Source organism: Pseudorca crassidens, chromosome 17 (assembly GCF_039906515.1).
Source record: "Pseudorca crassidens isolate mPseCra1 chromosome 17, mPseCra1.hap1, whole genome shotgun sequence".
Taxonomy (NCBI): domain Eukaryota; kingdom Metazoa; phylum Chordata; class Mammalia; order Artiodactyla; family Delphinidae; genus Pseudorca; species Pseudorca crassidens.
In genome coordinates, this window is record NC_090312.1 from 28,782,534 (window position 1) to 28,806,909 (window position 24,376).

General features: G+C 38.1%; 1 protein-coding gene across 2 annotated transcripts in view; it reads left to right on the forward strand.

Annotated features, from left to right (window-relative positions):
• The first annotated feature begins 4,034 nt into the window (after window positions 1-4,034).
• SYBU (syntabulin) overlaps window positions 4,035-24,376 on the forward strand; it is a 112,687-nt gene continuing 92,345 nt past the window's right edge. Inside the window, exon 1 of one of the 2 annotated variants that reach the window (XM_067711469.1) lies at window positions 4,035-4,188. The gene's annotated coding sequence lies outside the window, so the exon portion shown is untranslated. The remainder of the gene's footprint in view (window positions 4,189-24,376) is intronic. The other variant, XM_067711468.1, reaches the window with a different exon arrangement.

A 24,376-nucleotide genomic window follows, 5' to 3' on the forward strand; every position in this document is an offset into this window, starting at 1 on the left:
TAGCTCCTTTCTTGTTGTCATATACAAGAATGCATATGTAGCCATAGTTCTCAAAGCATTTTTGTTTCCATTATTTCCTTTGGCACCTCAAACTCCTGAAGCATTATACTTACTACTTCCATTTAACAGATGAAGAACTATAGACACAGAGAGGGTATACAGTTTGTTCAAACTCACCATGCATCTCCTTTCACTAACACAATCTGTTATGAATAAAAGTTGTTGGCTTGGCTAATACTTTAAATATTTTATAGTCACAGTGTAGATATAGGAATTATAATACATAATTTTTCTTCCAAATATTTTAAATAAATATTCATCATCATATGTGTGGTTTAAGGGAGACTAACACAGTTTTCCAATCTTCCCAAGGATTTTTTTTTTTTTGGTACGTGAGCCTCTCACTGTTGTGGCCTCTCCCGTTGCGGAGCACAGGCTCCGGAGCGCAGGCTCAGTGGCCATGGCTCACGGGGCCAGCCGCTCCGCGGCATGTGGGATCTTCCTGGACCAGGGCACGAACCCGCATCCCTTGCATCGGCAGGCGGACTCTCAACCACTGTGCCACCAGAGAAGCCCCTTCCCAAGGATTTTGATTAGATTTTCTACAAGAAAAGACAAAGCTACTTGTCTTCTGTTTGAGTTGAGTGACATAAGTTGACCAAATCCACTCCCTGTTCATCCTTCAGCAGCATCTAATATTTCTCCCATTTGACTATTCCTTTGAATAAAGGCATTGCCTCCAGAAAGCCCCAGCAGTGAACAGGAATACAGAATAGTCAGAAAGATTTGGGTTCACATCCTCACTCCAACATTTACTAGCTTTGTTATTGTAAACAAGTCATTTACCTCCTTTTCTTCATCAGTAAAGTGTGACAACTTCTTAAGGAAAATGTAATAATTAAATTAGATGATATGAATTGGTGCCTGGTACATAGTACATACTCAGCAAACATGAGTTTTTCCCCATTCTGGTAACTTAGAGGAGTAACATATCAATCTAATAAAACTTAAATAAGCTTTATGGAAATGTAAAATGGATGAGGAAAAACAAAATAGGTCTGGAATACAGTACTGAGTAAATGTTGCTGAATGAATAAATAAATTATAGACAGGTACTAGCTCTATATATTTTGATAAAAGCTGTGAAGAACTAAACTTCAAATATTCTTAGCACAAGACAATTACAGTTTAGCCCCAGAAAAGAAAAGTTGGTATTTCTTTGCAATCACTTTAACTGAATGTGTTTTCCTTTAACTCTGGGTTTCTGAAAGGACCATGTGGCTTCTGTGCATCATTTGAACCTTCCCAACTTGTGAGCTGGTTATTTAACTTTATTCTCAAGTCTAGAGAAACCATACAAGAATTTTCTCTAGTCTAATTCAAATCTAGTATCTAAGAAGAAACAAGTAGATAAGAGAGAAAGACTTTTTTAACCCAAGAACTGAGGAAGCATGACTGACACAATATCTCAAAGGCTGGACTAGTTAATCTTTTAAAGTCCCTTCTATCGCCAAGATTCTATAAACCCCCTGGTTTAACCCTTTCTTTTAAAATGAGTTCTACAGCAGTTTCTATAATTACACTGTATTTTTGTAATATGCCCAGGTAAGTTTGAATTCAGTGGCTTGTGCTTTGATATTCATCTAGAGGTATTTATTGTAACCTTAATTGCAGAAGGTCATCTTACAGAAGATGCACTGTGGAGGATTTATATTGACCATGAGTAAGAAAGTAAGCTCGTGGGGACAACTCCCCCAACCCATTGTTCCACAGCAGTCAGCACTGCAGCCACTCTGATGAAAACCATTCCTATCAGGACTTTCCCCTCTCCTCTTCCCATCTTCTGGTCCACGTGACACTTCCCACTCAGAATATCAACATCAGTGCCACACCACTCTTCCCTCTCCCCCACTTTACCACCCCATACCCAACCGATCCCACCCCACCTCGAATGCACACACACTCCCAGTGCTCTGAAGGCTTCAGAATAAAAATATGATGACATTTCCTTCCAAAAAAGGTGGGAATCCCTCCTTTAAAGGAAGCTGTAAACTTGCAAGGGCATGAGACACGTTATCATTATCTTACATTTCCATGGCACTCTAATATTAACTTTCTTTTTTTAGCTTCACAATATTCTTCTAAGAAACTAGGAGGGATTCAAAGGAAATAACCCAGGAATATGTGATGCAGAAGGCCTGGAATCCTGGATTATGGAGAGAAGGAAGAGAGAAAACCAAATTCCCTGGACACAGTCCCAAGAGACCATGAGCTGGTGAAGAAAATGCTGACGCAGACAGCAGTTCTGACAAGGAGCCAAAGGGATGGATTGATCTCTGCTACAAAAAAGTCAAGGAAGGCTTCAATTCACTGGTGACCTTGAATGCAGGTGAAGAGAGAGGCGCAGCACAAGGTACATACTAAGACCTAGTAGTGTCAAGCTTTGTCAAAAGAAGAATTTTTGTTGTGAGGGAGTTCCATCATGTTATGAATCTGCATTTTTCATGGAGGAAGGGGTTTCCAAGACTTAGAAAACACCAGAGAGAAGAAATCTTAGAGTCTAAGCCTTTACGATCAGAGAGAAGTAGAAGGGATCACCAGAGGAAAAGGAGCTGAAACGACAGACTACAATGCTTCATACCTTTAACATGTGCCAAATTAAGTAATGTGAGACTGATGGGTTTCAATTGTATAAACTCTGCACTGCCAAGTTCTCACACACAGAAATAGAAGTCTGTTGTAAGTTGATTGTGTGGGCTAAGCTCTCCTGAATATGGTGAGAAGGGGAGCCAGGGAAAGGGGTGGGGGTGGGGGTGGGAGTCAGGGTAAGGACGGGGATGCTATTTTCCAAAAGCAGTCTTCTGTACAGAAAGCTCCCCTTAGGGGTAAAAACGAAGATTAATCTAAGAGTAAACAACTTACATAACAAGAAACTTACCTGGAAGAGCCTTTAGCCTGAAGGTGGTGACTGCCCTTTGACCCTTAGTTATGGTTGGCCGGAAGGACGCAACCAGTTCCATCGTGAAGCTCTTTAGTAAAGCTGAATGTTCTTGATGGGGCGAACGGGGGCTCTTGGCACGTCTGAGAGAAGAGAGTACTTTCCCGCCAATCTCTTCAAAAACCTACCTTCCCAAGAAAGCAGGCAGTGGGACTAGTTTTGCATTGCGACTCACAAATTCGAACTCTTTTCTTCCCAGTGCCGAGGTTCCCCTCAGCCTTGCCTAAAGTCGATGCAAATTATATCTATATTAAAGAAGTCTAGGGTATTTTACCTTTTTTTTTTAAGCGCAATTGCTATTTGTGTCCTGAGAGTTAGAAAGTGAATGGCCATGTTTATCCCCAGGACCAGGAAATTCGGACGGAGACACTTTGTTTAGACGAGGCGCCCAAGGTCACTGGAGAAGTCGGAAAGAGCTTGTGGCTAAGTCTTCACCCTGAGTTTTGGGCAGTGTTTCCTTCGCTGCCTCACACAGGCTGCGGTCGCCAGAGAAATTTTCCCGGGGTGAAAAGACACCTCAGCTCCACGCTGCGGTTTTCAGTGGTTTGCGCCTCCTGCGCGGGGACAGGGCATTGGTTAACTGGGGTGAGTGAAGACCGCGAGGCGCACTCCAGCCTCAGAGACCCGGCGGATCTGGGCGGGCATGAGAGGGAGGTCGTGCAACGCACACCTTCCCGCCCTTAGCCCGGGATCCCTCCGCTGGCTGGAGCCCGGAACCTGTGTAGTGCGCCGCCCGCACCCCGTGTAGTGCGCCGCCCGTACCCCGAGAGGCTTCGGGAAACCGAGCCTGCAGCGCAGGCGGCTGGGGCCCTGGCGACTGGGACTGAGCCTGTGGGTGGGGAATCCCCCGGAGCAGGAGCGCGTCGCCGTGCCCCCATTACCGGCGCCAGCCCTTTGGTTCCCGCCCTTCTCCCCGCTCGGTTCGCAGCCCCGGCCGCGGCCCAGCGGCTGCAGAGGCCGAGGGGCCGCCACCCGGATCCCAGCGCTCGGGCGGCGAAGGCACCACGTGTCCGGCCCGGGCTGGCGCGGGCGGAGCGGGCCGTGCCCGGCTCCCCGAGCCCGAGCGCACACCCGCGGAGGCGCCGGGCCCCATCCACACCCGACGCCAGCCCAGCCGGGCCCCGGCCTCCCGGGCGCGCGTGGATGCCTCCTCCTGGACGGCGCGGTGGGGCCCTTCTGGGAGAGCAAGGGTAAGAGCAGGCGTCTGTGCGGGCTCTGCGGACAGTGCCCACGGGCGCGGGAGGGCCACTGATCCTCTGTGGTCCAGTGAGGGCCGAGATGGATGCTCCGGACCCCGGGACCGCTCCTTCCGGTGGTGGCGGCGGGGCGGGGGCGTTATCCAGGGTGCTCGGGGACACACAGAAGAAGGTTGTGGGAAATGGGGACGCTCAGCAGAGGGACGCTGAGGGGACAGTGTTCCTGTCTGGTGACTGAGATTGTCAAGCTGGACTCCTCGTTGCTGCAGGCACGGTTGACCAGGCCGTCGGTTGGTGGGGGGATGTATCCCTTTAGTAATTGTCCTTGGGAGTGAGAGTGGGGCTTGGAAATGGTGCCTTTTGATAATGAAGGTTCAGTAAAGAATTGATGGTATCCAGAAAGAAAGCTTTGGTAGATCTCTCCCACGACGTGGATGGTCCAGAGTCCCCAGAGGACACTTTTCAAGTTTCTGCTTCCTTGGGAATTTTTCACCAGATTATTTGAGGTGAGGAGGGAGGACCCATTTTTCATCAATATGTTAGAAGGGCTCAGCTGATGAGCTCAGAACATCCTCATGCTGGGTGAATTTAAAATAGGAGTGAACTGTAGAGAGGAAGAGATCTGTAAGGTTGAATTGGTGCGTGGGAAGAGATTCTTAAAGCTTTAAGTGGAAGGCGCCACTTGGAGTAAACGGCTTTCCTGTTGTTTTTCTCTTGTTATCCAGTGTTGAGTAAGTAGTGACATCAAGGAAAGCAGGAAACTCCACTGCTAGGTTCCTGGCAGGTCCTCTGGTCCTGACCCCTGACCCTGGGCAGCAGAAGCAAAGAGCAGCTTCAGCGTCTGAATCTCCCTTCTCAGAAAAGGGCCAAATTGGAACCCCACAGTTCAAAATCTTCAACTTAAAGTGTCTACTGCAGCACTGCCAGCTCAGACACTTGGCTGGGCACATATTAGAGATGTTTGCTTCTTCTTCCTCCAAAGGTGTTTTTGGGGCAAGGGAAGTCAGGTAATCACAGTGCCAAGTTTTCTCCACCTGTACATTTGGGAGAACAGCAGCACTTGTCCCCTTGAGAGATGGTTGAAATGATGTTTTTTACTTGCTTCAGATTTTAGAGCAGCAATATATTATCATAATGCAGCTCTTGGTTTCTTGAGTTATGTGACAATGACACTGTTTTAATGCAGAATACGTTTATAACACACTGCTCAATCCTGGTTGATCTCCACATATTTAAATCAAATTTTATTAACTTGTTTTGCATGCAGTAGTCTTTAAAGTGGTATCATAATTGAGACCAAATAATCATATGAGCTCTTAAATGCTGGTGCCCTAAAAAAAAAAAAGTGCAAATCTTCATTTTTATAGATGAGCTACTGAGGCTGGCAGAGAGTAAGTAGCCCAAGAACATGAATTAACCAGTGGCAAACTTAGAACCAGTCTTCTCCTAACACCCAGTCCTGTGATTTTCTCACATTTTAGTAACAGCGTGTAGCAGATAAGCATAAAAGAGTAATCTTACAATTGCCCTGATTGTCAGGGCTTAGAGATGGGGTTGAAAGGGTCTGTGACTATAAAAATGTAGCATGAGGGAGATCTTTGTCATGATGGAAAGGCTGTGTATCTTTTGTGTGTGTGTGTGGTACGCGGGCCTCTCACTGTTGTGGCCTCTCCCGTTGCGGAGCACAGGCTCCGGACGCGCAGGCTCAGCGGCCATGGCTCACGGGACCAGCCGCTCTGCGGCATGTGGGATCTTCCCGGACCAGGGCACGAACCCGTGTCCCCTGCATCGGCAGGCGGACTCTCAACTACTGCGCCACCAGGGAAGCCCAGGCTGTGTATCTTGATTATCATGATGGTTATATGAATCTACATATGGGATAAAGTGTCATAGAGCTATACACACACATTGCACTAATGTCAGTCTCCTACTTTTGATATTATACTATAGCTATGTAAGATATAATCATTGGGGGGACATCTCTGTACTCTCTTTAAAACTTCCTGTGAATCTATCATTATTTCAAAATAAAAACTTTTTTCAAAAGTCATTTTGTAAGTACATCAAATTCCAAAGCATTTTTCTCCATGGGAGAAGACACTATTTCCAGAACTTCAGTTACTCTAGTATCCTTGTCAATGTTTATCATCTCTAAATACAAATTATAATACTCTTTACTTAATACTATCATTTAAATTGGCACACATTTTTTTTTACTTAGCCTTCGTCTAAGGAATAATATCCATGAAATACCAGGTTTAGAGGTTAGTTACGTCTCCAAATATGTAAAAATAAAGATGTAACTTTGAAAGAGACTTATTCACCTACAATTATCCCAACACTGGGTGTGCTGTATAATGGCAAGGCTTTGGGAGGTGCTCCAGGAAGTGGTGAGGAAGGCAAGCCCAGCTCTGCAGAACAGCTTGTGACCAGTGGTACAAGAGAGAGAACTAGGTCACCGCACATCCCAGTTGCCATCTGAGAAACGACCTATCATTCCTTCTAGAAAAAGACAATTTTCATTAAGCTTTTTAAATTATAAAATATTCCTAAAATTACTTCAAGTCTTTATCAGAGTGGCACATCTCAGCAGTATATTTAGCTCTGTAGAAACTAGAAGCTATATTTGGCTTTTTATTCTATAATTTATGATAATGATTATTCAAGTTGTCTCCCAGGCTTAATCACCAAGTCATCTATATGTGGGCTTTTTCTGTCTCTCTTTTCAGAGCACATTAACTCATTTTGCTTAAACTCTATGGCCTTTGGTTTGCTGTAGAGATCCCTTTGGGAAAAAAAAGGGATGAGAAAACCTTGGCATTCTCAAAGTGAATTTTTAAAAACTCTATGAAAAAAAGATAGGTAGAGAGGTATACCATACTATTAAAATAATATACCATATTATTTTAATAATACCATAACAACATTATTAAAATGCATTCCTAAAAAAATGCTTTTAAGAAACTTTAACTCATTGTGCCTCTACTAGTTCTAAAATGAACTTTGATGACCAACAAACTTCAGTGAGAATGTTCACTCATCAGAAAGGGGAAAAAAAAAAGAAAACATTTTCCTATAACAATATATGGCTTACAAAGGCATTCTTCAGGGCCATGAGTTTTTTTCTTTAAATAATCTATTTTCAAGCATAAAAATGACCTATCGCCTTGTTTTTAACTTTGCTTCTCAAGAAACATAGGCATGTCTCTTGGACAACTGAAAAATATCTTCCTAAACCTTCCAGCCAGCAAGATCCAGATTTGGGGGAAAAGAATATTGATTCATTGACTGTGGCTGAATCAATACAAGGAGAAATAAACTCAGTCACAACCTAACTCCCCCAGTTGTTTCTGACCTTTTTTTTTTTTAATTTAAATAAAAAATCAGATGGGATTATTTTGAATACATGGTAATTTTTTAAAATCATTTTCCTTATCCCTTCACCAATATGGATAGAAAAGCCCAAAATTATACTAAAATAGGTTCTTTCATGGGTCTGTACTGGACTTCAGCATGTTTGCCACCTCGTTTTGGAATTAGTTTGCCACAGCATGATGGGATTTAAAAACAAAGGCAAGGTATTTTCCCTTCTATACTGATGTTGGAACAACCACTGCCGGTGTCAGATGATTTCATCCTCTTTTCTAATTTGTTTAGTTTGTGGAAAGCTGATCAAAGGTAAGGTAGGGCATTTGGGCTGCTGAGTTACCAAAGTATTCAAAATGTTGGTGCCTGTGGAGTGTGACCACGTATCCCAGCCTATACTAGTTGACTCTATATCCCATCTAGTTTAGCATGTTGCCCTAGCAGAATGGCAGGTGCATAATAAACATTTTAGAAAGAAAATTTAAATGAATAAATAAAGGTACTAGCTAACAACACCCATTTATCACAGTGTCATGTGCTTTTCACCGAGTAACTTCATATCTTATGCTTAATACAGAGCAAACCTCCAGAATGAAGTTAGCACACAAAAATACACATTTGTAAAGTGCTCATATAACTTAATGTCCAGACAGGGCAAACATAGTATGTAAACTCCATAAGAGCAAAGATTTTTGTTCCTGTGGCACTCTCAGCACCTAGAACAGTGCTTGGCAATAGTAGGTTTTTAATAAATGTTTCCAAATAAATGAGTGAATGAAAGAAGACATGTATATACACAATAGTGTATTCACATTTATGAGAAAATATTAACATTAATTTCAAAATTCAGTTCCAGGTTATTTTCCCATATGGTCTTTTGAATTGCCAAATGGTGGTTAAGGTGAGTATTTCTAGCGTTAAGGGCTGCCCATGCCATCACTGGGAAGATCCAGTTTTCCTTATATTGAGATTAAATTTGAACTCATCTAATTGTAATGTCTGTACTGCCCCCTAGGCAGAAATTCTCAGTAATGATATGTGAAACCTTGTCAGGTGCCTCACCAAGGTCCATATGCTTTGCCACGTGTCCCAAGCTGGCAGCCTATGGGCCAGGTTCATTCTACAGATGTATTTTGTTTTGTTTTAGAATCAGGAGCATATTCATTAATAAAAAGTTGCAGTTACATTTTTAAAAATCACAATGATTCACATAAAAATCCCAGATTTCTGGCTTCCCTGGGAAAATAACATCATTTAGGCCACTCAGCTCCTTTGTGTTAATTGTCTTGTCTAAGTAAACTTCTGCTTTTGTGACTTCTGTCCTGACCATTTCTCAGATTTACTAGTCTTTACCCTATCTGTAAAAAAAAAAAAAAATGCTGTGCTTGCTAAGTTATTCTTTGACGACCAAGCTGATTTCTGAATATCATTTTTTCTTTTTCAAGTACTCAGAAGCCATCTTTTTATTAATTTGTTTCAGAATATTGCCTAATATTTTATGTTGGTTCACCAAACACTGTTTTAGAGACTCTTCCTTATAATTTGTGAAAATCAAAACTATATACTTCATTTCTAGATTTCTGTCTCCTTAGCATCTCTCCTTATCTCCAGGTTCTTCAACGACATTAACAATCTTATAATCCTATTTGCAAAGGGTGAGATTATAAAGCCCAGGACATAAACTGTCTAATGAACTAAATGCCTTAAGAGAAGCTAGTAGCATTAATTAGCCTGAGCTTTAGTATTCTCTACAAAGTTTTATTCTATCCTTTTTAGTTTGGAGATCATTTTACTTGATAGACAAGCAAAAGAGTAGCTACAAACTTCTGTCTTCTCTTAGCCATCCCTCCATCAATATTAAACGAACTGCAATAAGTAGTGAGTGTATACTTTTCTTTCTCCTCTCCCTTCAAGCATAATTAAAGTGAATAGTTTTCTCATCCTTAATATTTTTGCAAGTCATAGTTCAAAACTGGATTCCAGTTTTCCTGACACTAAGAACCAAAGTTTTGCTGTAGCAAGTGTTCTTGGGAGCAGAATGTTGGAGTTTTCAATTTTTCACATAATAATAACAGTATGTATTATCATAATAGTTAGCTCAGATTCTAAATTGATTAAACACCATTATTTTGTCTGATACCTGCTGATGATGTGAGGGAGAGATTACAAAATAATATCCTGAGTGACCCTCTGAATTGAATCTGTAAGATGAATACACAAAGGAAAGGAAGTGACAAGTTATCTAATTCTCTGAAACTGTGGAATAAAATATGAACTTACTCTCAGAAGTGCACATATTTTCTTATTCCCTGAAGGGAACTGCAAACCTTTAGTGACCCAACCACAGACAGTTACCTGAATTTAAAACCACAAAAATCAATTTAAGTTCAACTTACTAACACTGAGCATTTCCTTCCCAAGGGCAGAACTGACATCTTTTTGTAGGACAGATGAAGAATGGGGTGGAAGGTAATATTAACCTGTCCTCTCCTTTCCTCCTTGGTTTAACCTGTGCCCAGGGAGACTCAATTCATAATTTCATCAATTTCACACCATTAGTACGCATTAAATTAACTTTAAAAGGTACAGTATAATAGTCTGAATGAGTAGGAGCCATTAAACCTAATGACACTTAAATGCATTTATCACAGTGATGCATGTCTTTAAAAGGGCCATTATGTTTTTCCATAAGATAGAAAGGGTTTGAAACTGTAAACTTTATATTATCCAGCTGAACCTTCTTTAGTATTTATTTTGCCCTTAAAACATATTAAAATGGAAGATGGTTACCATAAAGTTATTTCTTATATTTCAACCTAAGGGGAATGTTTCCTGTATCTCTCATAAGGCTGAGCACTCTCAATGCTTTGTCCATGGTTCTGAAACTGGCTCTACCTCAGTGACCCCACCACAGGAACAGACAGAAAGGAAAGGAAAGGAAAGATTGATATTTCTTCCAGTTAACGACTTACAAGAATACAAATATTGACTTTAAAATGAATGCATTGTTCAACTTTATAATCAGCATAGCAAGAAAATTTGCCCATATTATAAATTTGTGTATTTGAGTAGTGTGCAAAGTGGAGGCTACATTGGCAAATATTTGTTTTTAACCTATTTGAAGTACAGCTTGGGAATTTTTATCATTTTGCTCCTATACTTCTTTTATTCGTTAAAGTACACCAATAGCAATGATATTTAACTTTTGTCAATTTCTGTTTGTTTTTCAAAAACTTCATTTTGGATTTTCTTAAGCCCATAATAATGCTTTCTATCTGATTTTTATTAGAATAAACACTTTGGGCATTCTTCATACAATTTCAAACCACAGGAAAAAGCTATATATCTTCAAATAATGGACCAATATTTGAATTACCTGTTATAAGTGTAAAGAACATTTATTATCAGTTACAATTTAAGTCAATGAATATTTAATACATATAGTTATAAGGATTACAGAGAATTTTGATACATGGCTCTTACCCCTGAAAAGCCTAAAACTGAATAATTATTACATGTACATGTAAAATAACACAAGCAGTATATATCATTAAAATTTAAGCTAATTGAGGGACTGGATCTGCTTGGCATTTTCACTGCTCTGTCTCTAGTATGTAACACAGTTCCTAACACAGAGTTGGCACTCAATAAATATTTGTTAAATGAATTAGAATATGAATGAATAAGTGCAAAAAGAGCTAGAATTCGTGGCACCAATCAGATGTCACTGATTTACAGTTACTTTCTTTAGAGGAGGCACGCATGCTCCAGTTATCAAGTTATAGAAACTGATATACATTCATCTATTTTTCTCAATGCATTAAATTACCAAGAGCAAAAATAATGGCTAACATCATTTTAGTATGCATTAAGTGTGAGGCATTTTTAAAGTGCTTATCTATGTCACTCCACTACAACTATTATAATTCCCTTTTTATAAATGAGGAGAGTTAAATGACTTTCTTAAGTAACCTAGTCAATAGTAATGCAGAACCAAAACTCAGAACTAAGTCTGAGCTCTTAGCCATTACTTTACCAAAATCCCAACCTATTTTTGAGCATTCAAGGGCCTTTGTAAATTCCATATCATCATATAAATTCTAGATCTTTGGAAATCTTTCTCTTGACCTGTTTATGAAAGGTTTCTTACCTTCACAACCTTCCTTTTCTAGCTTGTAGTGAAGAACTCACTTTTCTCCCTCTTTACAGTGGCAAAAAGAAAGGTTATTCACAGGGTAAAGCACAAGAGCCAAGATGCAGAGGAATCCTTTGGGTTTATATGGAAGTAGAGAAAGAAATGATGCAGTTGAAAAAGAATAGTTAGGCCTCTCTACCCTCTGCTCCCAGTTGAGAATGCGTTTTTTGGGGGAGTGGGGGGCTACAGAACAGTGATAATTTTCTGGCTGTTGGTCTGTTCTCTTTTACTTCTTTTTGTAGTGAAGTAGCTGTGGCATGGGGTTCAGCCAAAGTCTTGAGGAAAAATGTTCCAGGGAAAGAGACATTTTTTTTTCCAGCAAGACCAATATCAAACAAATTGGGAGTGTAGACCAATTCTTTTTTATACAATTATATTAAACTTATTTACCGGTTTCATTAAGAAATCTATTAGGTCATTTTCTCACACTACTTCCCAATCTCATATTTCTTGTATTTATGTTGCATTTTTGAGATCAAAACTTTCAATCCAGCATTTATTATTTAGCTGTCACCACTTATCATCACTGAAGTTTGTCCAGAAAATTCATCAACCATCTTGAACTCAACTCAAAAGTCATAGTATTGATCACATGCCATAAAAGAGTACTAGAAAAATAGATATAGTAGAGTAGTTGTATTAAACACATACAATTCTTACCATTCATAAATTTGCATTCTGATATACAGCTAAGAAACTTAAAAATGAAAAGTAAATGAAACCCAGTAGTGCTAAAAACATTCCATGTCCTGGCAATACCTAAACATTCATTTTCCTCCTTGGAAAAGGCAAAAACAATCTGATTTTCCTTGCTGAAGTAATGATAAAGTTATGCAATAGATGAAGTGACTGATATATTATTGATGTGCTCATCGGTAAATATCTACAGAGACTTGAAAATTAAATATATGATGGCTTGATCACTTGCTCTGAAGAGTTTGGCCCCAGTTATTGAACTATGTAATCTGTTATCTAATTTTCACATATAAAGGGAGGAAAACAAGTGTCATCAACTGTGTAGACAGTGACGAGATAACACAAGACATTTTAAAATTATTTTTAAAAAATTAAGATTAAATAGTAATCATTTGCTTTATATTCCTCTTGTATAATGAAAAACAGCATTAAAAATGATTTGATGTTAAACTTCTCCTATACTTCAAAACATATGTTAACACATGAATAAATTACACTGTTAGGTTATTTTTTCTCTTCATGGCCTTAACTTTTTCATTGCAGTTTTCTTCCCATTATGCTATGCCTTGATCTAGATTTCACTGCCCTACGGAATTTCTTTTTCTTTTTACCTCCTGCTTTTATCTGCCAATGAAAATTTTGCACACTAGGGAGAAGAAAGAGGTGGGAAAAAAATTCAAAGACACATTCTTGACTTCCTTAATGGGCGTTCACAAGAAGTGGAAAATTTCTTTTCTCAATGTCTCTAATATATCTTTCAAAGAAGATGAGATAGCATTAATGTGACCACGAATTTCCAGCTGTTCAGATTGACACAGTCCTGTGTGCTTTGTTTTACTAGTACACAAGGGAGGTCCTATCTCTGGAACTTATTTTTTTCCCCATAAGGTATTTAAGCTGGAAGCTTTGTCAGACTGCATCCGTGTTTCCAGAGCTAGCAGGAATGCAAACTGTGCTTTTAGCATTAGCATTCTACTTAGAACAAAGGGAGGCGCCCAGAAGCACTACACACCAGTGCAGATTCCTCTGGTTTCCCCACAGAGGGTAGCCACAGCCATCTGACTCTTGAGTTCATTTAAACGTGTCTCCAAACCTTGGCTCAGATAGCTCTTTATATTTGCCTGAGCCAGTGCTTTTTGATTACTTCTCCTTCCCAATAGGTAAGTTTGCTTGTGGTGATGAGGGAGGAATATTTGTTTTGCTAGGGAGTTATATTTTGGGTCAAGGATTTGTCATAAAAATATTAAGGAAGGTGTGGTTAGCTAAACCACATTTTATAAAATGTTGCTTATTTTTCCAGAGAAGCCTAGTTGTTTTAGAGTTGTAAGAAATCTGTAGAAAATTTGTTTCCAAGTGAGAATTTAAACAGTGAAGAATTTACACTGCCTGATTAATGATTCTTGCAAAGAAATTAAAAATCATGTCTTATGAAAATTAATCCTTATTTGTCACTTCGGTAGAAGATAGCTTTCTTTTTATCAAGTCATATAAAATTACTTCCTGTGTTCTTCACCGTGAGTAACTCTGATCTGGTTGACAAGGAGAGAACTGCTAACTAGAGTGGCATATAGCCATTCCTACAATTGCCAACTAGATAGCAGTTGAGTGAGTGACTGAGTTTCAGTGAGTTTCTATCCAGAGTTTATTACAGACTTGATAATTTTATACTGCAGGCTTTGCTTTAGAATGTAACTGAGAAATAATGCTCTTGATCTAGAAGCTTTTTTTTTTTTTTTTTTTTGGCTGTGTTGGGTCTTTGTTACCGTGTGCAGGCTTTCTTTAGTTGTGGTGAGCGGGGGCTACCCTTCAGTGCGATGCTCGGGCTTCTCATTGTGGTGGCTTCTCTTGTTGCAGAGCACAGGCTCTAGCGCGTGGGCTTCAGTAGTTGTGGCTTGCAGGCTCTAGAGCGCAGCCTCAGTAGTTGTGGCGCACGGGCTTAGTTGCTCCACGGCATGTGGGATCTTCCCAGACCAGGGCTTGAACCTGTGTCCCCTGCATTGGCAGGCAGATTCTTAACCACTGCACCACGAGGGCAGCCCTAGAAGCATTTTAATTAAGTTAATTTGAGTGTGATGTGTTAGTTGTTTTGAGATTGTACAAATTGAATGCTTCTGTAGCGTATGAGAGTTTATACATGCTGTTCTGGTTGGCAGCTGTCAGATATTAGGGTTAAAGTGTCTTTCTGCTGTTAAGTAGAAGTGCTGTATTATTTATGCTAAACTATGTAGTATGCAAATTTTCAAAAATAACTACCATGAATTTAATAATCTGATTTACAAGTTGATGGAGACTCTTGCAAGTGAAGCTGGATTTAAATATAGCTGTTTTCCTATAGGCTCCAATACCAGTTGACATTAAGTGGATGTCAACTGAGCTCCCACCTCAGCAAGGGGGGAAGGGTTATTTCCTGCTGTCCTAAGGCAGCTTTCTCTCCAATAAGGCTTATACTGTTTTGCAGAAGTTCAGAAATCTATCCCAAAGGGATGGTGATTATTGTTACTATTCGAGTTATCTCATTGCTTGTAACATAAAGAGCTGTCATACTTGTGCTGTCCCTAATTCTTCACACCCACTTGGTACCTCAAACCTCATCTTATTTGAAGTCACTTGGGTGCAATCGCAAAGCAACTGCAAAAAAATAGTGCTTGTGTTGTGGATGGAAACTAAGAGCCATGTTTTCCAACCTTAGCTGCATATTAGAATCACATGGTGGCCCCTGGGCATTAATTTTTTTTAAGTTTCCCAGGTTATCCTAAGATTTAGTCAAGGTTGAGAACCACTGCTTTATTACCTGCGTAATTTTTTAAAGTTCTTTGAAAATGGTCTCCCATCTACCCCAGACAGCAATATCGGATACTAAAGTGATTTATCTATTTTTGAGGAGTTGGGGAGGGAAGTTATCAAGTTTAACCCAACAATCTTCAGTTACAAGGCGTGACAAATAAAATTCATAAGGCTGAAAATGTGTTTAGCTTTGAGAATGCAAAATAAGATGTTTTATCTAAATGCTGGTGTTTTCAGAGTCAGATATGGAAAAGTAAAATAAAAAAGTGTTCAATTTTACTTTTCCGTGTCTCATATCTATAACTAAATATACAAAGTAGTGTTTTGAGTTATTCAGCAATGCTTATCACACTTCTATCCCCGAGACCCATTTCAGTCTGTAGTTTGGGAAACACCCAAACCACTTTCCTCATGTAGAACTAGTACTTTACTTACAGGGCTACTGAGAGAATTGAAGAGGTAATGACTATTAAAATGTCTAGTATGGTGCCTGACACACAGCAGATGATTAATCTAAATTAGTTTTCCCCTTCTTTTTTTAGATTATTTATTTTAACATTAAAATATCCCAGATTAACCTTCAGGCAATAGGTATGGAAAAACTATTATGTCCCATATAGTATGTTAATTCCTCTTTTTTTTTTTTAAGTGGATTAATTCATAGCTTTGCCTGGAATATGGTGTATATTTCTTTTAATTCATTTCAGAACAATTAAAGGAATTCAGAGTAACTAAGAAATCATGCAGAAAATGCAAGGTTTATTAATTTGCCTAAATGTTATTAAAAGCAGGAAAAGGAAATGACTAAAATGCATCCTTCTTTTGGTAATAATGGCAAATATACTGCAGAAAGCATTTACAATTATGTGAGTGCTCTCATATTTTTTTTTATTGAAAAGTTTCCAGGGATTAATTTGTATATTTTGTTTTTAAAGTGCCTTCAGTTTTCTTAGTTTTGTGAACGACCCTTATCATTTATTGAGACAAGTTCTTTAAAAGGCTTCCAACTCAAATCTTAACTCATAGGTACACCACTTGCCTCTGTCCAACCGAGTACATATTTCTAGCTCTGTTTTCCTTAATCTTCCTTAATAAAGAGGGGAAAAGAGAGAGAGGGAGAGAGAGAGAGAGAGGGATTTTCCTACAACGCATATTCTGAGATCTTGGCCAGTGTAAATGTTGGTAACAACTGGCTGCTGCCAAAGCAATCCACTAAATGCCAAACTGACACGCTCTTAATTATACAGAAAATGTCATTCCCTCTTGGGTACCATTACACAGCTCAATTTATTAAGAACATATTTAAGTCATTTTTAATCATACAACTTCTGAACATCAAGCTATAAATCTTAATACAGAAATTACTTTACTTTTTCTATTTCAGTTGAATTCTCGAATTCATGTATCAAAAACCTGACTCTGTATTGTGAAATTGGAGTTAGACCACTGCTACTGATACTAAGACCCCAGAATCTAAGTTGCTCGACTACAGTTTATTACATGCACAGCAACCTTGAACTGACAGACATGCTCAACATCCTTTCTCATTATAATAACCAACTACACGAGAACTTAATTTATTATGTCAGTAATTGTCATCCTGAGATAACAGCTAACTGAATCTATCTCAGATATAGACAGAAGTGGGTACAGGAAGAGGTTACTTCTAAAATTTATTTTTGTTTCTTTGTTTTATTTTTAATATTTCACTCATGACTGATATTAAATAGATGGTTCAGGGGAAGAATACAATCTGATATTAAGGAAAAACCTTTTTATTCCTGGGCTTCCCTGGTGGCGCAGTGGTTGGGAGTCCGCCTGCCGATGCAAGGGACGCGGGTTCGTGCCCCGGTCCGAGAGGATCCCATGTGCCACGGAGCGGCTGGGCCCATGAGCCATGGCCACTGAGCCTGCACGTCTGGAGCCTGTGCCATGCAACGGGAGAGGCCACAGCAGTGAGAGGCCTGCGTACCACAAAAAAAAAAAAAAAAAAAAAAAAAGTTTTCATTACTATTCTTAAATTACATAGTACATTTTAGCACTCAATTTATAAGTTTATTTTGACTTCATCAATGAGTTTTTCAAAAAGGTTTACACTAATAGGGGAGGAACACACTATGCTCATTTTAAAAATTAAATATTAATAAAGTACCCACGGCATCTTCAGTGCATATTAACTCAGAAGCCTAAATCAGCTTCTTTATGCAAGAAACATAAATCCAGTTTATATAAGTAAATAAATAAGTGACATGAACCCTCCCTAAATTGAATTAGAGAAGCTTTTATTTTCGTATTTCAGAAAATAATATTTCTGAAACACATAAACAAAACTAGTTTGAAACTTTTCAAATGCTGTAATTACTCTTCAATTGTTTTAGGGTAAAGTGCTATTGGAATAACGGTCAAGTAAACCACTTTTTACCAGGGTAAAGTGGAACTTGCTACCCTCTGGAGCATTACTATAAGAATATGTCTGAGGAAGGCCATCTGCCATCTTCATTGAGCTTCCCTCCAGCCCCCAGTGAAAGAGATTCTTTGAGGTTTAGGCTGAGTGTACTTCTCAGAGGACACATCTGAGAGAATGCTCTGTGTGTATATATTCCTTCTATCTCTAATGGTATGAATAATAAATAAGAAGCTTATGAAATATGCACTCCCATAGCTTTCCTCTCTTTTTAAGAAAACACTATGCCACACCCGTGATAAGAAGAAAACCTGGGAAATTTGAAATAAAATTTGTCTTGAACTTAATATGACTTTACCATAAAGAATGGTTTTCTGCATATAAATTTGAGTTCACTCTATCAAAAGGAATTATTATGAGGAGAAAAACCAGCATCATATTTGAAGTCAGGATTTTCATACTTAATTACTATGCTATAAATTGCAAAGAGCCAGTAGCATCATCTAGGAAATTTATAATTTGGGAGGTGTTATCTCAATCAGTTCTTTTAAAAGAACCTGTAGATTCTGTTATCCCTTACAGCACAAATAGGAGAAATTCTATATTAAGATTCCTTTTGAATCTTAAAGTAAAGAAATTCTCTTTCGCTCGCTCTCTTTTTAGAGAAAAACAGAAAATAATTGCTTTATACCCCAAATTATATTATATATGGAAGAAAAGGAGGGAGGGAGGCAGAGGGAGAAAAAAAAGGAAGGAATCAGGGCTGTTTGCTATAAACTGATATCCTGGCAAAGATAAAGCAAATGTTCTTTAACTTAAAATTTTATTTAAAGATAGTCTATTTAAACACCGATGATAGAAGTGAACCACCATTTATATCTTCATTCAATAGTAGTCACAAAACCAAAACAATAATTATATAATAGGTTCATTAAAAATAGTATTATAGGAACTTCCCTGCCAGTCCAGTGGTTAAGACTCTGTGCTTCCACTGCAGGGGGCGTGGGTTCAATCCCTGGTCAGGGAACTAAGATCCCACAAGCCATATGCGGTGTGGCCAACAAATATAAATAAATAAATTAATTAAATTAAATTTAAATGTACACGTATAAAATTTTTAAAAAATAGTATTATAGGAAAAACGTTATAGTAAGTGTTGAGGCATTTAGAAATTAAATGAGCTAGTATACATGAAAATGATTTGTAAAACTGAAATATATAAGGTAATATTATTAAAGATGTATTTTTCTGGAATTTTCATTTTGTAAATATGAAAAGCCTGATTTTTAAAATTTCTTTAAAGTAGAATTTTACCTTTTTAATGTTCAGTTTTGATATTTTTATTGGTATATTGATGCATACATATAGATGTTGGTAATAGCCAATAACAGAAGTTAATTTCTACATCATGGAAATTTATTTATTTATTAGAGTTCTGTTCATAATTCTGTTACTATTACTAATTTTTCTTTCATTTGGCCTAAACTCACTAATCCCCTACATTTATACTGAAAATAAATGTACCTATGATGAGCATTCATCAGCTATTAAATGATTAATTAAAGTGCTTTGACTGCATAAGCATGTATGGATTTCCCATGTTTTACATATGTAGCTAGGATCCAGACTCAGTCAACAGAACGTACACAACGACAGTTGTAATCAAGGCATAAGCAACTTATTTAAGCTAACAAATAAATGTTCTTCATATAGAAACTGTAAGATCAACGGACGTGCTCTTCTCTCTTATCAGTAATAGCCTCTGGCTGCCTTGCATTTTCTTGGACAGTTGGGGAAGAGAACTGGGAAAAGGAAAGAATCAACCCAAAGAAGCTTTTCATTGGTAGAATCTCTAACTTGCACTCCAGAAATTCAAATATATGGTGTTTGAATAAAACCTCAAATAGTATTAAATCAGAAATTACAATGTTTTCACTTAGAATTCAACACGTTGATGTTTTATATAATAATACTGCATAAACGTAATCTACTCAATCAGATTTTATGCCAGGGCCAATAAATATCTTCAATCTCATAGATCAGTTGCTTCATAGAGTAATTAAATAAGTCAAGGAAATAAGTCCGCATTTCCACCCACTGACAAAAATTTTGCTCCTTTCATAGGCACTCAAATATTTGTCATGTGGATGAATTTCAGTCCGTTTGTACCTGAAATCTAATCTAATTAAATTAAACACACATATTGACTATTTTTCACAAAATACACATAACAAAGATTAAGGGGAATTTCAAGTTATAAGTTACTGAGCTTGAGTTATCAGCACAGTCTTCTTCACTGTGACTTTTTTGAAGGACTGTCCAATTTGAAAATAAAACATTTACCATTCAGTATTGCCCTGGCTCAGTCTGGGCTGGGCAATGAATTGCGTACATCTTGAGACTCTCTAAAATATATTCATTTTTGCCAGCAATGGTCCTAAAGAGCAGGATACACTTGCTATTTTAAATGATTCATGAAGTGTGTGTTTTTTGGTTTCATTTTTCTTGTTGGAAAATTGTGGAGTGACATCCCCCTCAAATCCATGCCTTACCCCCATTCTCCTAGCACATATACACACGTACAAAGGTAGTAGAATCACACTATATGCTGGGTTGAGGTTTTGAAGAAAGCATGCAAAGTAAATAACAACAACAACAACAATAATAATGAAGTTCAAATTATCTTGGAAAATTCTATAAAATGGCCGTAAGTTCACCATTTAGCCAGTTTCCTTCTAACATCAGAACAGGACATTTTTGGTTAAATAACAGATGGACTTCTTGGTTTATAATTAGAACCATTGTATAAAAATATTTGTGTCTTTATATACTAGAAACACACATGATTCAGTGAGATGTGAGAACTAAAGAAATAGCAAATTCACATCTCCCATTTCGCTTTAACTCCCAGGCCTAAGCTGGAAAATGCCTACCCTATTAAAAATCTCTCTCTCTCTTTCTCTCTCTCTCTCTCTCTCAGATTGAATAGTTGACTTTGATTGATTTAAATGAGAATATGAAAAGACTTCGGAGTTTTGCCAAAAAGCCCATTAGCCTCCTTAAATAACAGGGCTCCTGGTGTCAGGCGAGCTCTCTTTTTTTTTAAACTTTTTAATTTAATTTTATTTATTTTTTTGTACAGCAGGTCCTTATTAATCATGAATTTTATACACATCAGTGTATACATGTCAATCCCAATCTCCTAATTCATCACACCACCATCCCCACCCCTCTGCGGTTTCCCCCCTTGGTATCCATACGTTTGTTCTCTACATCTGTGTCTCAATTTCTGCCCTGCAAACCGGTTCATCTGTACCATTTTTCTAGGTTCCACATGTATGCGTTAATATACAATATTTGTTTTCCTCTTTCTGACTTACTTCACTCTGTATGACAGTCTCTAGATCCATCCACGTCTCAACAAATGGCCCAGTTTCATTCCTTTTTATGGCTGGATAATATTCCATTGTATATATGTACCACATCTTCTTTATCCATCCGTCTATCGATGGGCTTTTAGGTTGCTTCCATGACCTGGCTATTGTAAATAGTGCTGCAATGAACATTGGGGTGCATGTGTCTTTTTGAATTATGGTTTTCTCTGGGCATATGCCCAGTAGTGAGATTGCTGGATCATATAGTAATTCTACTTTTAGTTTTTAAAGGAACACCCATACTGTTCTCCATAGTGGCTGTATCAATTTGCATTCCCACCAACAGTGCAAAAGGGTTCCCTTTTCTCCACACCCTCTCCAGCATTTGTTGTTTGTAGATTTTCTGATGATGCCCATTCTAACTGGTGTGATGTGATACCTCATTGTAGTTTTGATTTGCATTTCTCTAATAATTAGTGATGTTGAGCAGCTTTTCATGTGCCTCTTGGCCATCTGTATGTCTTCTTTGGAGAAATGTCTATTTAGGTCTTCTGCCCATTTTTGGATTGGGTTGTGTGTTTTTTTAATATTGAGCTGCATGAGCTGTTTATATATTTTGGAGATTAATCCTTTGGCCGTTGATTCGTTTGCAAATATTTTCTCCCATTCTGAAGGTTGTCTTTTCGTGTTGTTTATGGTTTCCTTTGCTGTGCAAAAGCTTTGAAGTTTCATTAAGTCTCATTTGTTTATTTTTGTTTCTATTTCCATTACTCTAGGAGGTGTATCAAAAAAGATCTTGCTGTGATTTATATCAAAGTACGTCAACACTTTGAGCTTCAGTTTTCTTAATTTTCAGGTATGAGTTATAATACCCACCTCAAGCAACTGTTTAGGGTTAAATGAGAGAATTTTCATTAAGTGTACTATAGTGTTTACCAACAAATATTAGCTGTTGATATTACCAGTGATAAGAGCAATGGTTCTTTAAGGCTTTTTTTCTTTTTTAAACTGTTACTTTTTTTTTTAAACAAGCCACCAGAGGGTAGTAGAGAACAAATAGTTTGTATACATTGTTCCAGGTGCTGCCTCTGTGACATTACCATGTTCTTGTCCTCATAATACATCTGTCTACCTGTTCTGTCATTTCAGAATAAACGGATAAGCTTAAAAACATGGAATAAGCTTTCACTATTCTTAAATATACAGATTTTACATATGGCAGGGAATAGGCTCTACTAAGTATAAAATGCTTTATTACTGAACTGTCTTAAAGAAGAAAAAGAAATATAAATCTTGCTTTGAAGCATTTTATTCATACACAGTGTTTTATGTGGTTGAAAATGTTTCAAGGTCTATTTAAAACATGAATTACTGCATCTTCTTTGTGGTACTACCAAAAGTTACCAAGTTGATGGTAGTGAAGTTTTAGTCCCTTTCTTGTTTATTTAGGGAGTGCAGGTCATTACAAAAACAATTTCAATAAATACCCTGAAATATATCTAAGGGGTTTCAAGCTGCTACATCTCTTCACTCTCTATTGCATATAATGGTTGTGTATGAAAGTCTACATTATCATTATGGTATATCAGTTCCCGGTAAAAATGATGTGGGATATTTAACTTTAAATTAGAGAGCAAGCTAAAACAAGATCATTGAGATTGAAGAGGTGGGACACGAGAGATTATTATGTAAATCTAATCTATTTTCCAAAGGTTACATGCTCTTAGGAAAAGCAGATATAGATAATAATATTAATGGATTTGTACTCTGAAACTGGAGCTCACACTAATACTTGTAAATATATAATTTTCAGACTTTGAATAGAGTAGTAGTTCTCAATCAGGGAAAATTGTGTGCCCCAGGGGACATTTGGCAATGTCTGGAGACATTTTTGATTTGTCAAGACCTGTTTGAGGACAGACCGGGGGGGGGGGGGGGGTGGGGGGGGGGTGGTGATGCTACTGGAATCTAGTGAATAGAGGCTGGAGATGCTTCTCAACGTCACACAGTGAAAGAACATCCTCCCCCCGCCCCCCCCCCCCCCCCCCCCGCCCGGACAACAAAGAATTATCAGGCCAAGTATGTTAATAGCACTGCTGCTCAGAAACCCTGGAATAAAGCCGTGAACTTTCAAAGACTATGTTGTGTCCTTGGATATTTTCCTATTTCTATTCCTAGTCCACATTGGTGGTTTAGAGAAGAGCTCTCTACTAAGAAGCACAGCAGTTGCCTTGGCATTCATCTTCCCTTTTTAAAACAGCAGATTTTCCAGGGCTTCCATTTAAAGAATGTGCCATATTCAGTCAGTTTCTGACGGGTATTCATGTGCTTTGGAAACTTACAACCTCTCAGTAAAGACAATTTGTAGAAAACAAAAACAGGAGAGCAGGTGTCAAGCTTTTCCTTCCCCCCGCCCCAAATGGCTTTAGTGCAATCAAAAATGGGAAGTGTGAACAAAACTGCTTTGTGTTTTAAGTAGGAACATTTGGAACTATTGGTATAATGCCTTCGGGACATGAAATCTTCAGTTACACGATCACTTATTTAGAAATGTGATGAAGTGTAAAGAAACTGCACCAGCAGGAGGAATCATTTAAAATTTTTCAAACTCTGAAAAATAGTTTCATAGAGCATGTATGTGGCTACAAATCAACTGGCATATGTAGCAGAGCCTTCATGTTTAACTTTCACAAATCTACTGACTTCTCTTAACTTACTAGTAGCTGAAAGAGAGCCATAAGAGAGCTAGAAGGTAATTTATTTCCATTAATAAGCTGATTTGGAGGGAAAATGGAAATTTTCATTTTTAATCTATACTTACACCTAATTTGCCTATTTCAAATCCAGCCAAAAGATAAAACATAAATTTCAAAAACCGGTAAAGCAAATATGTCTTACCGATTTAATCTTCAAGAATTTAAAACTTTCAATCATAATTAAAGTTACTGAAAAGCTATCCAAATTGACTGCTTTATCCAGCTAATTTATGCTAGTGTATAAACCTGTCCTGTCCAATATGGTAGAACTAGCCATGTGGTTATGATGGAGCCCCTGAAATGTCGCTAGGCTGAATTGAAATTGGTTATAATTGTAAAATACAAGCTGGATTTTGAAGACTTGGCCAAAAGAGAAAAATTCCATTAACAATTTTTATATTGATGACATGTTTTTTGGGTTTTTTTGGCTGGGCCACATGGCTTGCTGGATCGTGGTTCCCCCACCAGGGGTTGAACCCAGGCCCCCTCTGCAGTGAAAGCACAGAGTCTTAACCACTGGACTGCCAGGGAATTCCGACATGTTGATATGATAACATTTTGGATATGTTGAGTTGAATAAAATATATTTTAAAATTAAGTTAATTTG